A 10,643-nucleotide genomic window follows, 5' to 3' on the forward strand; every position below is an offset into this window, starting at 1 on the left:
CGCTGACTTGGTTGGTACATGTCCTCGGTTCTCAATTGCGCAGATCGATGCTCATGTTGTTGGTCACTGGATTGTCTAGTCCAGACTCGATTATTTACAGACCGCCTCTATATAGCTGAATATTGCTGAGTGTGGCGTAAAGCTAAACTCACTCACTCACTCATTCACTCACTCATCGCTCCACTGTTACATATGAAGCAAACCATCCTGCAGCCATAATGTTGGATCAGGAGTGAACACTCCTTCTTCACTGATGTTGTTAGTGCTGCAACGGTTCAATTCATCGAAACACGAATCGGACACCTTTTAGCTTCGATTTTCGACGACCATTACAACTATTTTGATTCGATATTTGAACACTTGTTTAAATTATTTCCATAGAACATATTTTGACGCCAACAGGAGCAGTTCTAAGTGGTGAAATAAGGTGAAACGGGATGGATTGAAGCAGGGCTAATTGTAAAATGACAATTGTTGTTGACGATGCATATGATTAACAGTACAAACAGGTTCTTTAATCACATTGGTTTACTTTGTCTCAATAAACGCCTCTTACAGGACCGGTACGTTTCATAGTGGAACAGCGAGCGACGGCGATTCGCCCGGAGCGATTAGAAAGCCCGCACCACCTTACTCGCTTTAAAGGTATACTTTTAGATCCTTCGAGCCTGACCTGACCTTGATCACATGTCGCAATCATCATTTTAAAAATGGTTTAGAACCTCTGTGGCACTTCCCTAAGGTAACAGTGAACGAGCAACGTTATGTACAGCGAGCTCAAAGTTCAAAACAATTGTTTCAGGCGCCCGGCAGGCGAACAGAGCGGGTATCTGAACATACCTGACATCACTGGTCGGTGAATTATCTCTTTATAACTGCCCTTGACTGTTTCAACGTAAGCTTAATCTGTTCTGTCTCTTCTAACGAATGTCTTCTGTTCTTAACATATAATTAAATGACAATGATCACTCAAAACTATCAGCAAAAACATATCTCTCTTTCAATTTTTGTGACATTTTGTCTTTATTGCCTTCAACAAATATCCGTGACATTGAAGCATTCGTGAGAATCTAAATATTGAATTTGATTTTAATGATTTAGTGATGCATTTCTATCTTATAAGACAATTATTGTACAGATGCACGTGACACTATCGTTGTACCAGATCCCCAAGTGAATGGGTGAGGTTTGTTTGGTTCGTTTGTTGTTTCACACAGCACTCTGCAATATGGGTTGTTGAAGACCACTTCTACCCTGGTTCTTCACGGGTCTGAAAATCACCACAGGTAAGATTCTCGAAACAGGATGACCAACTTTTGTCAAATCACTATTCATTCGAGTATTTTGAACGACAACAATTTGAACAAAACCAAATTATAAAGAGCCTAGAAAACAGATTAATGGGCAATAAATACTCTAGGTATGCAATACAAACAGGTGGCATCAACCGATCCTACAATTCATGCTAATGCACTTACAAGGGCACTTACAAAGGCTGGTCTCAGTGCTTGGCTAAAGACTGGAGTTAGCAGCGGACGTGAGACCGTTGTTTCTGTCAATTATCTGATGGGATGAATGTGTATTCAGAAGATTGGGAGGGGGTGGATGGATGAGATCGGAACAAGAAGTGAGTGGTCAGGAAAAGACTGCACACAATAATGATTTGAAGGAATATGATTATTTCCTGTCTGATGGATGGTGGAAAAAATGTGATAAATGACCGGAGGGACACAGTGGAAATAAATGAATGCAGAATGAACATAGGTGGGTATGGTTGGAATCAATGTGAATCAATGCATGTATATGGCTCTTTCTCTGTCAGTACTTCCCTTCAAACGTTTAGACTCCCTACTGTAAATACAGACACGTACCTCAGGCAACTGTTCTAAACTAAATTTTGAAAAAAAAATCCATACTTTTTAAAGGCACTGTTTACAAATGAACTGATGTATTAGAGTGAGTGGGTGATAGAGTTTAGGTTTATGCTTTATTGCACTCAGCAATATTCAAGCTATATGGAGGCGGTCTGTAAATAATCGAGTCTGGACCAGACAATCCAGTGATTAACAGCATGAACATCGATCTTCGCAATTGGGAACCGATGACAGCGAGTCTGACCACTCTTCAGTTAGGTGCCTCTTACGACATGCATAGTCACCTGATATTGCTGACATGGGCTGCTGAAGGCCTATTCCACCCCGGACCTTCACGGATCTGATGTATTGGAAACCAAATTCGTAATGTTGAAAAGATTATTACCATGATTTCAATAAATGATAAAGTGGGGTGAAAATAGGCGCATTGTTTACAAATCTTTACTCCAAAACGCAGCTGTTCACATGCACGATGTCATACTTTTGGGCAATTTGATGCATGATCCTCATTGCTGGAATAAAAGAGGCATAAAACACTAATTACCCCTTAATACCGTTAAAAATACCCTGTAATATTGTTTGAATGGACTTATATTGAATTATCCCGAGTGCCTAATTGTACATGCTGTACACACCAGACAGGGCAATAAACCAGCTCTGTTGTCAGGAAAACAAAATTTATCGGAACTGGACGAGACAAATTAGTGACTAGTGAGCAGCACCCGACGCCATCGATTTCACAACTGGACAGTCACCAAGTCTCTTCGTCAACTCCTTTGGTCACCTTGACCACCAGCATAAGATGTTGTTGACCTCTTCTAATCTTGAATCCTCACAGGGGAGAGTAGAACAAGAGCTGTCGCACGACAGACTACCTTTATACCTCGAGTTAAACCAGGGAAAGAACTATCATGACACCTCGAGGTAAACTAAGTGAGGAACTATCATTATACCTCGAGGTAAACTAAGGGAGGAACTATCATTATACCTCGAGTTAAACCAAGGAAAGAACTATCATAACACCTCGAGGTAAACTAAGGGAGGAACTATTATTATACCTCGGGGTCAACTGAGAGAGGAACTATCATTATACCTCAAGCTAAACCAAAGGGGGATATATCATTATACTTCAAGGTAAACTGAGAGAGGAACAACATTATACCTCGAGGTAAACTAAGGGAGGACCTATCATTATACCTCGAGGTAAACTGAGAGAGGAACTACCATTATACCTCGAGGTAAACTGAGAGAGGAACTACCATTATACCTGAAGTTAAAATAAGGGAGGAACAATCATGACACTCGCAAGGTAAACTAAGTGAGTAACTATCATTATACCTCGAGTTAAACTAAGGAACGAACTATCATGACACCTCGAGGTAAACTAAGTGAGGAACTATCATTACGTGAGTGAGTGAGTGAGTGAGTGGTGAGTGGATGGTAAGTGAATCCTTCATGAATGAATAGGAGACAGAATGGATCAGTACGCTAGAATTAATAAGCAGTAAAGTCATCAAGAAATGACGTCATAGAGTGTTTTATTATTTCCATATGAGTTTTGTTGTACAACGTACAAACAGAAGAATGGTACTGGCGAAACTACAAACATAACCATGGAGGAGTCAAAATCACAGGTTTGCTGGTGCGACCAAGGAAAGCAACCCTGACCAGTGAATGGCGGTTCCTTAGATGACAAGGCGACGCATTTTTTCGAAATGACCTCATAGTTTCTCTGCGGTCTAATGCTGCTACACTGCTGGTTGAGTGTCGAACTAAAATATCTCGATAGAGATTCTTTGGTGAAAATAACCACAGATGATGAAGATTCCCACTATTACGTTGAAATTGGGAGTACATCCTGATTAGATAAACAAACAAGTGACACATTCGAGTCAATTAGCCTTAATTAGCTTATACACTCCCTCTACCTTAGATTCATACCGCGGTGAGTGTGTAAACACGTGGAGACAGTCACAGTTCAGATTGATATTTGTCCGAGAAAGGTAGGTGTATATCGACTTAACGTGCAAATATCGAGTTAAAAGGGTAATTGTGCTTGTCAGGGCCACGAAATCATATCGAGATATCCGAAATATCGAGACATCCCTATCAAGTTAAAAGGGTTCAAATAATGATAAATAATAAAGGATTTTGCCTTGAGCGATGAATTATACCAAAATAATCGAGATGTCGACTTATCAGAGTTCGACACAACGGTGTTCGACTGTATTTACTAGCATCCTACCAGATAGGTCTTCACTTTAAAATATCTCGCCAGGCATTTCTCAGAGGAAACCCTGTTACTCCTGCAGTGTCTTCGCGAACAGCTCTTTCCTATGTCCATATTAGGTGAGAAATTGAGACCTTCATGTAATGATTCACCAGAGATAAGTATTTTAGCTTGAGGAAAGACATGTCAATTATATATATCCAAGAACATTGGTCCTCCATACGCCCTGGGGATAAAAGGATCAAATGAGATTGAACGTTGGACAGGCATAGCCATATGATGTAAATCCCTTTATGGATCCGTTGCATGTCTTGTCACGTACATAAACCTTTCATGTTTTCGTGTCCACTGACATAATTATGAGTTTACTTCGGTTTATAGATACAGTCATGTTCCATAACTTTTAAGCCGGTTACCTGTTATCTTCTACAGGCTTTTCAACTTTTAAGATGAACGATAACACATGTCATTATGAATCATAACGACTAGTGATAAGAATGGACCATAAAAACTCAAAGTTATTCCACAAAAACACATACATGTATCTGAAAGCTCACAAATCATTAACTTACAATGGAAGTCAGCTTGTCTGTTGCCGTCAGTAAGACATCACAACGTCCCTGAATACCGAAACACGGGCGGTTGGGTAGCCTAGTGGTTAAAGCTTTCGCTCGTGACGTCGAAGACCTGGTTCGAAATCGATTCCCCACATGCGCAAAATGTGAGAAAATCATTTATGGTGTTTCCCCCGCCGCGATATTGTTGGTATATTGCTAAAGGTGCCGTAAACCAAACTCACTACTTAATCACTAGATTAATGTTGATTAGTCGAGCACTGCGCCGTTACTACCCACAGTCCTTTGTTTTTGTCCATATATGTACGGGAGCCATTGTTGATATGTTCAGTGGATTGGATCATGCAAATGCATGATACCTTACACACTGAATCCGACAAAGCTCTTTTGTTCAAAGGTTACGCTAAGCCACGCATTGTACCCAGCCGAGTAGTCATCGATTGTCCCTGGATGATGAACGCCATGTCATACATCACTGTTAAATTACCCTTTTCCTTCTTCTCTTCAATAATGAATGTGTCCCGAGGCACATGGGGATTTCGATGAAAAACAGAACTTCTAGGACTCAGTGTTGTTGCTCGGCGAGAAATGAGGCTTCCAAGTGATAAATGTCTGCTACGTTTAAGTATGATTTCCCTTACGGTTTTCCGTACATTTACTGAGAGATATGTGGGAAGCTAAAGGTGTAAACAACATATTTGGGCGGTTAGGTAGCCTCGTGGCTAAAGCGTTCGCTCGTCACGCGGAAGACTTGGTTTCGATTCCCCACAGGAGTACAATGTTTGAAGCCCATTTCTGGTATGCCCCTGTGATATTGGGATATTGCTATAGCGACGTATAATTAAACTCTTTCACTCATTGTACGATGTCGTCATACTTGTTTAGGGGACCGTTTAAACCTTTTGGTAGTGCTAAGATTACAATGTTATGATCGGTTGCGAACCAAATATATTAAAGGATGGGGTGCGATGGGCGAGCTGTCTCAAGCGCCAGGCTACTAATCCAGCGAGCTTAGAGGTGCCGGGATCCTGCCCACCTGTGACCAGGTGTAAAAAAAAACAACTTGGAGTCAACTTTGTGTGCAGACTCTTTCGGTGTTGTCACAGCCCCTAATTTGCAGTACACAACTCTTTGCACTTGAAAGAACCAAGGGACTCCGTGGGTTCAAGACCAGATGGTGGCCACACGAATACGTGCAAACAGCTAGTTGCAGGTGCAGTAACGTGCAGGACATAGTACTGTTACTATATGTCCCAGTCCACCCGTCTGTGAATGGGTACCTCGTAAGGATGGGACAGCTACATTAATTCGGTGCGCCTGGTAGGTTGTAAGAGTTGTATGTTTCCCAGGGAGTCGATGATTGACAATACTATGTGCCGTTGTGATGGACATCCAGTGATCGAGAGAAAAACAAGTACTAGTTAAAATGCAGTTCTTCTCCAAAATATTTCAATGTTCATTTACTGTGCTATGATTCCCCGATCGACATTCCTTTCAAAAACGCTATATGGCCTTTTCAGTGCAAATAAAGATTATACATGTGTTGGTTAGTAATTATAGTGATCTGTAGAAGGAGAACTGACAGTAACAATATCTCGCCATGAAAGACGAGACTAAGAATGGACATGTGAGGCTGAGGATTGTATCTCGCGTGTACTCACGGCTTTTTATTACTTGCTACTAGAGATAATATGCGTTAATTTTTGATATGTCAGAGAAAACTCGACAGAACTCGGACCAGCACCACATAACTGTTTTGCATTAAGAATGAACGCCTGGCTGCTTATCTAGTTCCAATGGTTGAAGACGGGCAAATTATCTTTTCACAGCGTTCCTTTCCTTTCCAATGCATATTTTTTTTCCGAAATGGCACCTATCTGATCTTCTACAGTTTCTCATTTACATTCCAAATATTTATCTTTCGTACTGAAACCAAAATTCATACGTTATTTATATGAAATAGTTGTAGTGCAGTCATTAAGAACAAGTTTTTTTTTGTTTCCGGAGAATTTTCTGAAAGCTTTAAACCGAAACTGTTGAATAGAAGTGAGGTTCCAGCTTACAAAACATTCACTTTGTCTTCATTGATACTGTTTTAGGTTTGATTTGGCTTGCTTTTAGACGTCGCACTCAGTAATATTTCCGCTATATGGCGACAGTATGTAAATAATCAGGCTATCATTGATCAACAGCATGAGCATAAGTCTGCACAAATGGCATACGATTACACGTGTCAACCAAGTCAGCGAGCCTGACCACCCGATCCCTTTAGTCGCCTCTTTCTACAGACAAGGGTTAAAGAAGATCAATTTCAAACTGGATCATCTAACGAGTGGATGCAGGTTTAATTCATTCTGGGAATCAGATCGGAAATGAAATGGATACTTTGATCATGGATGAAATGAAATGGATAGATTAATATCCTTCTTTCAAGGTCTCGAAATACTTCGTTCGCTGACATCTTTGGATAAACAAACTTCTATAGGTTTGGGATAAGTCTATAGCTTCAAAGGGGCGAAGATTTACAATTTCGTTACAAGTAAAACAACACTGACAAATTTAAATTAAAAATTACAATTGAATGGTTTTGGAAGTTTCGGAAATTTTAGGTGGGTGAGTTTAAATTTTCTGATCCTTTAGAAATATTCCAGCAATGTAGTGAGTGAGTGAGTTTGGTTTTACGCCGCTTTTAGCAGTATTCCAGCGATATCACGGCGGGGGACACCAGAAGATGGGCTTCACACATTGTACCCATGTGGGGAATGGAACCCGGGTCTTCGGCGTGACGAATGAACGCTTTAACCACTAGGCTACCCCACCGCCCCCAGCAATGTAGACGGAGATTACAACAAATGGGGTTCACATATTGTACCCATCGGGAGAATCGAACCTGTGTCTGTCGCGAGACCTGCGAACGTCACTAGACTATTAGGCTACCCTGCTGCCCATCAGACGAAAGACATTCCACTGACCTTAAGGGGTTAAACATAGGTGTACAAATGTAAATGAAGCACTAGGCGAAGAGGAAAAACATGTCTTGTCCTTCTACGGCTCACAATCATTGTTTCGAGCGACGAGGGCAATTTATACTTCAATAGATGGGCGAAAACTGAGTCAGTATGTTCACCCAGGAATGAACGACTGAGTGAGTGAGTAAGTTTAGATTTAATCAGCTTCCAGCAATGACTCGATAATACCACTGCAGGGGACATCAGAAATAGGCTTCACACATTGCACTCATGTCGGGCATGGAACCTGGGTCTTCGGCGAGACAAGCGAACGCTTAACTGCTAAGCTACTCCACCGTCCCTCCCAAGCACGCATCTCTGAAATTTAAAAACAACCAACACAGCGTGTAAAATATATTAAATGATAAGAGTCTTTTCAAATCAAAGGGTCAGATTATCTCTTCAGGAGAATTTAGTGTACGTGTATCTGTGTTCAAAGTAAACCAGAATGTGGTTCACCGGATGGAATAAAGAAAGAAAATCGTGCAAACTCTGCGGAACGAATGTGGATACATGGATTGCCACAGTATGGATATCGACGCATCAGCGCGGTGAAATTCATGGTTTACCTTTTTGAATGGATTATTGTTAATGAGTTTCCAGAGTTCCATAGCGGTCTCAAGGTAAGTTAGTTTTACATTCTTATGCATCGTCCTTGGGTGATACATGTATGATAATTTGTAGTTCTAGGCCTCTTAGCTCTAAGATAGTCGCAAGTGATAAAAAACATTAAATAATGACTATCTTAGCACGCAAAGAGCTTCGAAAATCTAGGTCCAGATAGTTTATCTGAACTTGACGGCTTCATAATGCCCTTGTCTTTGAGATCTGGCCATCAGCAACCCATGCTTGTCCTGAGAGGCGACTAAGGGGATCGGGTGGTCGGGTAGCTTACCTGGTTGACAGTTATTCCAATGCTCATGATGCTAATCACTAGATTGTCTGGTCCAGTCTGGATTATTTACAAACAGTCGCCATATAGCTGGAAAGTGCTCAGTGCATTAAAGAACTAAGAAACTCTCGCTGTAACAAATTTTAAATGTGCTTTGGGACGCAGAGAATACAACTATTCAGACTTGGCATATGGTTTCAAGAAACAGTTTTCTTACATTTGTGTGAGCAATATTGTACAGTTCTTTGTGTGATTTGTCTGAGGAAACCGATTTTTTGTTCAACGTCTGAAAAACAACACTACGTGTGTTAAGTTCATTTCTATTGTCTCCATGTCTAGCTTTTGGTGGAATATTGCTGGCAGTTGCGTAACGCAATTCTCCTCAATTCACGTGTTACAATGCATAGAGACAGAATGGTACAGCTGGAGAATGGTATGCAGTCCGACTTTGGTTTTACAATGAATATGTTCAATATTGCTGGAAAGTGTGCGATGAGGTACTTCATGTTCCTGTGTGTACGCAAGCAGTTCTACTTCTAATGCAGTAACGGTGGTTGTTTGGTAGCTTAGTGGTTACAGTTGTGACTGGTCACGCCGAAGTCCGGAGGTCAACTCTCAGCATGCCCTGATACACAGGGATCACTCGTCGTTCCCGCCTAAGCAAAGCGTTTACAGATACTGATCAGCGGGACAGGCTCCGTAAAATTGCCATTGGGAGACTCATATACAGTTTGCCTTGTCACGTCGATGAATATTGACTCGTTGTGGCGGTATTATGCACTGCCGATTCCTGAAACGTCCATTTTAAATGACATTTCCCATCTTACCCCAATCGTCCTTCGAGATATTTGGCGGTCAGAAGTTGTACTGTCTGTGCAAAGTCATTTTCTTGCTCGTGAAACCCATTTCTGATGTTCCCCTCCGTGATTCTGCTGACATATTGCCAAAAGCGGCGTAAAACCATACTCCTTGCCCGTTTTGCCCAACCCTTCCACCACCCCTCTTGCCATCTCAACAACAGCCGGGTCTACCATGGCCATGTACTCAAATCAGAGTCTTCACTGCAACACCGTGTGGACGTTTATTTACAACATGCTGTCGTACAGGGAGATATCACGTCCACTTAAACATAAGTCATCCTGGCGATGCCAGTGAATGCCTCAAATGGAAGCTACCGACAGAACCTTGTAATAAGATAAACCACTGAAGTCACATGAAATCAGCCCCACAATGCATCTGTCTGATTGCTCAGTACATCGGCTCCGGTCCTACAAACACATATACGTCGTGTGCAATATCACTCTCACCTGGTTATGTAGATTGCAAGACCAAATTCGAAGTGGATTTTTCCCAATGGTAACGATTTTTGGTAATAGACAGTGTAGACTTCGTAACACGAAAGGCGGATTAATGAATTACTGCATGACATATTCCCATAATTATAGTTTCCAAAGGCATTTCCGCCCGTCACGTCGATATGAACTGCCGATAATAATACGTACGCATGTCAGATCATCTTAATACATACTCGCATTCATTTAAAAGAACACAGAATATCTAATCGTTCCTTTCACCCACGTTGGAAGATGTATTAGGCTATCCAATTCTCCACGGGCGGTTGGAATAGCTCAGTGATCAAAGCGTTCGCTCGTCAAGCTGAAAACCAGGTTTGACTCCTCACATGATTACACTGTGAGCCCATTTCTGGTATGCCCAGTGTGATATTGCTGGAACTTTGCTGAAAGGTGCAGTAAGACTCATCTCACTCACTCACTCCTATTCTCCCGTATAACACTTTTCTATAAATGCGCTCCCAACACAGTTACGATGTTGTTGTCGTTCCTGGAACATTGCGGAAAGCGGCGTAATAATAACCACACTCACTTATTCAATAAAACGACAAAACCGTTTCTCAGTTTCCCAGCCTTAGATTGGACGATTTCGATTTTATCTTGAGCATGAATCGCAATCATTTAGCGATAGCACCAGGTGTTCACGAGAAGAGAACGTATCCGGTGTCAACCATGATAGATGCATGCAAAGGCTGGTCATTTGTTTAACCAA

The sequence above is a fragment of the Haliotis asinina genome, chromosome 16 (genome assembly GCF_037392515.1).
Source record: "Haliotis asinina isolate JCU_RB_2024 chromosome 16, JCU_Hal_asi_v2, whole genome shotgun sequence".
NCBI lineage: Eukaryota > Metazoa > Mollusca > Gastropoda > Lepetellida > Haliotidae > Haliotis > Haliotis asinina.